We start from the raw sequence: 7,912 nt of genomic DNA on the forward strand, positions 1-7,912 counted from the left end.
TAAACATCTTTTTTTTCATTTATTAACATTTATTTTCCTTATCAATTGTATTATTTCTAAACTTAAGTTTGTTACATTAATCACGTGTCTAACATGTAGTAGTGCCTTTTAGTTATTATTTATTTGAATATTTAAATTATTAATATTAACTAATGAATTATTAACAAATTAATTTATTGTATGTTAACTATATGTATATGTGCTTTATAACAGAATGCATCTCAACATGAAACTTGTTGAAACAAATAATTTTTATGTATTATGTATTATTATTATCGATATTATTATTATTATTATTATTATTATTATTATTGTCATCATCATCATTATTATTTTCTCAACGTTGTACTTATTTTAAGCAATCAAATAACTATATTTTTATTATTGTAATCTTGCATATTCAAATATATATTTTTGTGTATTTTATGAACTAATCTCATTTAAAAAATATGTTTATATTGTATTATTGTTTATTATTATTATTATTATTATTATTATTGTGAAACAGAAACAAAATATTATTTTTGTTAAAACAATGTATTAAACAGTATTTCAAAATGTTTTAGTTTATTTTTAGTACATAGATGAAAAATTAATAATTTCAAGCTTACTCCTTTATGCTGTTTTCTTACTTATTAATATGGATTTTATTCTTGTATAAAGTACAATAACCCCTATCCCTATGTGAAAAATATTTTTAAATTTATTATCAGATAATTCTTTTGGAGTCTTTGTGAAGTGTTGTAATCTCATGTGTTCAATAATGTTATGATTAAATAGTATTACTTAAATTACTTCACATCCTGCATAAAAATTCTTAATTACAATTTTATTATTATTTATTTTTATTATGATAATGGATTTATAAATTTGGTGCTTCAATATGTTACTCTGAATTTTTTCAAATAGAATTACAATATTATAACATTATAGTTGATTAAGTTTGAATTTGTATAATATATATTGTAATATTGTTACTCCCAATCACTGTCTCAATATTATTGTATGATATTCTAATTTGATATATTTATTTATGTATATGAATTATGGATTAAAAAAAAAAAAATACACAGAAATACAATTGAAGTTAATGCTGTAGTTAAATTTACAATTTATATATGTACATTATATTAGAAAAATAATAAATATTTAATTTTTTAGCAAAAGAAATGATTGTTTTACACCTCTACCATTTATAATTGTTGTTAGTCATTAATTCCCTACAAAATACTCATGTTACAACATTTAGTCGCTTAAAAAATATTTTTAGTCTTCTAATTGCAAGGTTCATTGGTTCTGCTGATCTATTAATTGTACAGTGATTCAAAACGATATAATTTGTAATAAAAAAATACTTCCAGCCTAACTCGAAACCGTTTGTTAAACAGACCTAGCCATAATCAAATAGTTTTCATAGAGGTCTATTTTATAAGCATTTTTCCTTTTTTTTTTACTTTGCAACCTGACATTTTTTTTTTTTTTTTAATTTGTATTTAATATTTTTATATATATTTGTTGTTTTAATATTATTGTACATGGAACAAGACTTCTTTATTTGTAATAATAACCTTTAAATTGCAATATATTTTTATACGCTCATCAAGTATTAGAATAGGTCATATATATATATTATGTATAATCATGAGGTTACGGAGATTCACTATTTCATGAACCTTGGAATAGAGTAGGTACTGTCTGTTATTGTAAGTGATAGAAAATGTAATTAGGTTCTTGCAAAAACATAAGTGAATGAATAATAAACAATATTAGAAATAATCAACTATTTATGTTTGGATTAATAAAAAAAAAAAAAAAAAAACTTAAATAATAGTATATTAAACTTTGTCTAGCAATAGTCAGTGGTCCGATAAAAATCAATTCTTCATTCTTCTACGCGACACCCTGCCGCATAGTGATACTGATCTTGACAATTTTGTAAAGTACTTTAATACTAAATACTTTTAAGTATTCAAATACTTATTTTAAATTTTTTTTTTAAAATGAATATGTTTAAAAAGTATTTATCATTTACCAGACAGGATCTCAATGGCAGGGTGAGCAGAATTAGTGCGTTCTCTCACTAGACAGAGTATAAGTACTATTTACAATCAAGGTATAATATTGTAATACAGTTTTTTAAGATAATATTATTAATAAAATGATGTTAGAACATTTTTGGGTAAGTCTATATCAATGAGTTAGGTATTTAGCTTTGGTATAACCAAAAACTTTCTTGTTATTTCGCAACAAATGAAAAAAATAATCAAAATTTGAGTATTGAGTTATTTTTATAATATTATGAAAATGATCAAAATAACTTCATAATTGAGTTTTACACGGTTTATTAACAATAACTAAAAAGTAAATACAATAAGTAAATTTTGATTTAGAAATTGGTTTTTAAACTAAAAACACAATTTTTCAGAAAAAAAAACGATCACTGAAGTTATTAAATAAAACTTTCAAAGCAAGTTAGAGCAACTATTTTTTTAAAATACCATCAAATTAAGCATGCAAAATTACACATTTTGAAAAAAAAAGCTTGGAAGCTACATAGAATTGTTCCTGAATAAAACTTACATAATTACTATTACATTGTTAAAAAAATTAAATCCTAATACCTATAATTCTCTCCCTTTAAATTTATTTATTTTATGTTTTTTTTTTACCCTGTATAAGTCTACTATAATCGTAAAATTAAATTATTTCAATTAATTTATAATTGAAATTACATAATTTATTATGCAGTCTTCTCCATTTCATATTTATTGATACTTTAGTAGTTTAGTATTCCATTAGTTAAAATACTTATTACTTGGTGATCCTTAGATGGATTCTTCAACTTTTATTTAACCTAAAAGATTATAAGTAAAATTTTATGAATAGCTTATGTTTTAATTTTGAATATCTATTAATAATTTAATAATATAATTACTTTTTAATAAGGATGATGGCGACTGATTGGATAATAGTTTTAAAACTTCATTGTTAATATTAAGACCATTTGAAATAACTTTTAAAACACAATTTTCTAAGCCTTTTTTGTCAGATTTATTATACTCCTGTAAAAATTAAGAAATATATGATTTTAATAAAAATAAATATATATATATTTATATTAAATTCAATTGTTTACAATTGATAACTGTGTTTCTTGTGTAGCTAAATGGTCAAACATTTTTATTATTTCTTCATTTGGTATTTTATCAAGTGAAATATCAATTCCGATTTGTATAGCATTTCCCGGCTGAAATATGTATTTAAAAATATAGAAGTAAAAAAAAAAAAAACTATTATGATCACAATTAAAACTTACTATTTTTTTTAAGTTATCTGAAAGCTCAAATATATTACACAACTCAGCGATTTCTATATCACCATAGTCAATATATGAAACACGAAAGCAATTTTCACTTTCAGCGCTTAGAATTTTGGCTCTATAAAAATGATTGTATGTCGGTGATAACACTTTAACGACATCTCCTAAAACTGGTTTCGCATTTACTTCACAATCTAAAATTAACCATAGATTTATTAATATTTAAAAATGTATTATAGATCATCCAAACTCAAAGTTTTTCTTATATCAATTAAACCATTGATATTAAACTTAGGGATGTGGAATTGTTTACAAACCTGTAAACATATTAAACTACTAATATCATTATTAAATGCAACATCATTACATCACTTTTCAATCAGGTTTAAATATTGGTTTGTTTATAGCTCAGAAGGTACTGTGCGAGTGAAAATCATTATTGCTCTCTCTTAAAACAACATTTAGTAAAGATAAAAACGCTTTACCCAAATTGTGTAATATTAATGGTTAAAATATATCAAAAATATAGTCAACATTTATTTCTGTAATCATTTGAAATTCAAATGTTGACAACATTTCTTCAAATGATTTTAGTTAATATGTTGTAATAAAAATAATATACATTATACATAATATATTTTATGAATTATGATAAAGATTTGAATAATTTTGTTATTATTTATATTAATATTTTCTATAGATTGTACTATGTTCGAGACATTATTTTTAACTAATTTTAAAGTATTTGCGTCAAAAATCTATCTATAACATTTTACAGTGCATTGCTATTTATTAATAACTTGTGTGATAGTTTTACCCAAACATTGCTAACTTAATTTATCAAAAAATAATAATAATAATATAAATATAAGATAAGGTAAACTATCCTTAGAAATAGCTGATCGACCCATCTCAATCACGCAGAATTATTTTTGTATGCTTATTTATCATTAAATTGAAATTTAATTTATTTATTATTACACAGGTATCATAATACACTCAAAAGCTGATTTATATCAGAACAAGTTCCATACTTCTTTATTTTTTTCACAATATATTTTATTTAAGTAGCTTTTAATAATAATTATTAATATAATTAATTTACAAACCTTTATTGTGGTTTGTAGGATTTAACAAACTATCCATATCATGATTAGTATAAAAGCTATCATTACAATTTTTAACAGCTTTACATACATAAATGTTTTTAAAATCTTTAAAAAAGGAAATTATACAATTATCTCCATTTTTTAATTTAACATTTTCAAATTCTTCAATTTTCAAATTTTCTTTGGGTGTATTAATTACTTCATCGTCAATATTATTATTTGATATTTCTAATACAATAAAAACAAATTTGCATATTATATTTAATATTTGATTTGAAAATCTTAAAATAAAAACTTTGACTCACCGTTATATATAAATGATGATTTACACTTGGCAATTTTATAAAACTCAGTAAAAATATTTTCAGAATTGTCTGTTCTTTTTAAATTTACAATTTGATGTTTAGTTAAATTTTTAACATACTCCTAAAACATAAATTAAACTGATAAGGTTCACTTAATAATAATAAAATATGTTTTTAATGTCAAAATTATAAATATATTGTGCCTATACAAAGATATTTGAAGTATTTCAAATTACAATTTGAATCTCATTATTACCGTTAGTTATACACAGTGGCGTAGCCAGGAATTTTAGTTGGGGGTCAAGCGCCCCCTTCCCCCCTTGTAACTATGCTAGTGGTTATACATATGTTTACTTTTATGAAAAAACATACCACATGTAAAGGAATGTTTTCAATACTCTTGATATATACTGTTAATAAATCTTTTAATTTATCATTCCTTATACGTAGACCGTGAACCTTAAGTCTTATTGATAATCCGGGAATCTGCCATATAATCATAACACAGAATATTAATTAAATTTATAAAATGGCATTTAGTTTAAACACAAACCTTGATCAAATCTTTTGACAACTCATAAATTGAGTTGGAGCTAACATAATGATGAACACCTGTGTCAATATTAATAACAGAAACCATTATATTGTCTGTTCTAAATATAAATTGTATTTTTGCTCGATAAGTACAATTTTCTGAAATAACTTTAACAATATCTCCGGCAATCAAATCTCTTTTGAGTACTGTAACTGCTTAAAATAAAAGTTAAAATTTACAAATGTAAATATTTTTTTACTTATAAGTTAATATATTTAAAGTAAGACGTTAAAAAGAAGAAAGTGGTAGGATGTGATAGAATACCAGTTACTAGTTAAGTATGGATGATGCTAGATAACTTACCCATATGTTGGTTTACAAGTTTCTTTAATAAAATGTAATGTAAAGGGAAATGCTATATGGCTGAAGAAAAAGTTTTTATGTAACCATATTTGAAGGCAATGAAGATGTAAAAGAGTGGGAAAATTATAGAGGTAGATAAAAATCATATCGAGTTATACTAAAAAGGTACAAAGAATAAGGAGTGAGAATAGGACTAATATAAAACGAAGGAGAATAGGTTAAGATGGTTCGGTCATGTTATGAGGAAAGATAACTCAGAAGTAGTGACCATGGAAATTAATGTAGAAAGAAATATAATGAAAAAAAAATCTAAGAAATAGAACAACAAGATAATAAATGCCTCGAAAATAAAAGAGTAAAAAATATGAGAAGGGACAGATCTCTTAGGAAGTATAGGACTGACTGATCCCATATATAGTTGAGAACAAATGGTGAAGAAAAAGAGGAGACAAACAACAACAATTTTAAGTTAACTTACATTTATCTTGAGTAGTATTCAATATTACTTCATTATATAGTTTTAAATCTTTTATAACATGAACCATACTATCTGATTGAAAACTTTTTAAATAAACAATATCATTATTGTTTAATTTTCTTTGAAGCTTAGTATCTTGATCACGGTTTATTTTAGAATTTATATTTGATGGTTGTTTATACTCAACTTCTAAATACACAATATATTATATAGATTAAACATAATATAATATGCAATTGCAATATATTGTATAACAGTTATTAACGAATAATGTAAATTTATTTTTTATATTTCTAAAACTAGTGTTATATTTATACATATTACACAACTATTACCTGACGATTCTGATTCTTTTAAGCAACTCATTACAAAATCATTAATATAAAATCCATTTTCGATTTCTTTTAATTTCACATTTTGTAATTGGTTTTCTGAAGTTTCATCAAATTCCTAAATAACAATTTTATAAATTATGACATTATAAAAAGATTTGCAGCCATAGGCGCAAATAGGGGGACGCTTAGGGGGTATTAGCACCCCCAATTTTAAAAATAGCATCTTTAAATATTTTTTTATAATATCACAATCAGTAGCTATTCAACGCTATGCCCGGAAATGAAGAACTTAAACACCCTCAGTTTTTTTTTATTGAAATTGCGCCTATGTTTGCAGCTGCATTGTTGAATAATAAATATAAAATTACTATTTTTATTTTTATTTTAAGAATAATTAAAATATCAGTACACATCTTAAAAAAATGTTACCTATATTCTATTATAAATTCAAAAAATAAAAATGTTTTTGTATATTATATCATAATATTATAAGAATATTACTTACAATTTGTAATAGTTTATTAGTGTTAATGAATATTTCAAATAATTTTTTTATTTTCTCATGTATTCCCATTGAATTCTTTTCGACAAGTATTAAATCACTAATTCCGACTTGAATAGCTAAACCAGGCTAGAATTAAAGAAATAAAATTATTTAATATGTATGGTACTTTAATAATATTACAGTTCAAAAGACAAATAACATTATTGTTTAATGATTTGAAGTACCCAATACCTTAGTTTATTTTTCAATAGATCAATACTAGTAAGAAAAATACAAAATAAAAATAATAACTGTAAATTGTATTATACTGTATACTAATTAAAATTCAAACTATAAAAATTTGAATACCTTGCATAATTCTTGTGACAATTCATATACTTCATTAGACATAATTGTTTCAATATTTCCATAATCAATATAAAAAATGTCATAACTTGTATTATTATTTTTTTTCAATATCTTTGCTCTAATATAACTTTTTTTAAGGGATGAAAAAACTTTGACAATATCACCCACCATTGGATTTTTTTTGAGTGTTTGATCTATAAAAAAAAATTATAATATTATGTATTTATTTTATTGTGTTTTATATAATATAAATTATAAATATGAAAAAAATAGTTAATAAATATATGGTACAATTTCTCAAAATTTTAAAGTTAAATATATCATTTGTCATCTAACCTTTACTGTAAGTTGTTCCCAATAAAACATTATCATCATCGCATATAGTATAATTATTATTGTTTGCAGTATTTTTAATAACTTTGCATACATAAATATTAGACAAATCTTGGAAAAATTGAATAAAACAATTATCTCCATTTTTTAATGCAATTTTTTTTTGCTTTTCTTGTCTAGCTGGACTATGAGTGATAACTTTTCTAAAATATGGATTTAACATGTAATATTTAAATTAAAAACTATTTTTCACATAAAATATTAAAAAATATTACCTAGATA

Source organism: Rhopalosiphum maidis, chromosome 1 (assembly GCF_003676215.2).
Source record: "Rhopalosiphum maidis isolate BTI-1 chromosome 1, ASM367621v3, whole genome shotgun sequence".
Lineage (NCBI taxonomy): Eukaryota > Metazoa > Arthropoda > Insecta > Hemiptera > Aphididae > Rhopalosiphum > Rhopalosiphum maidis.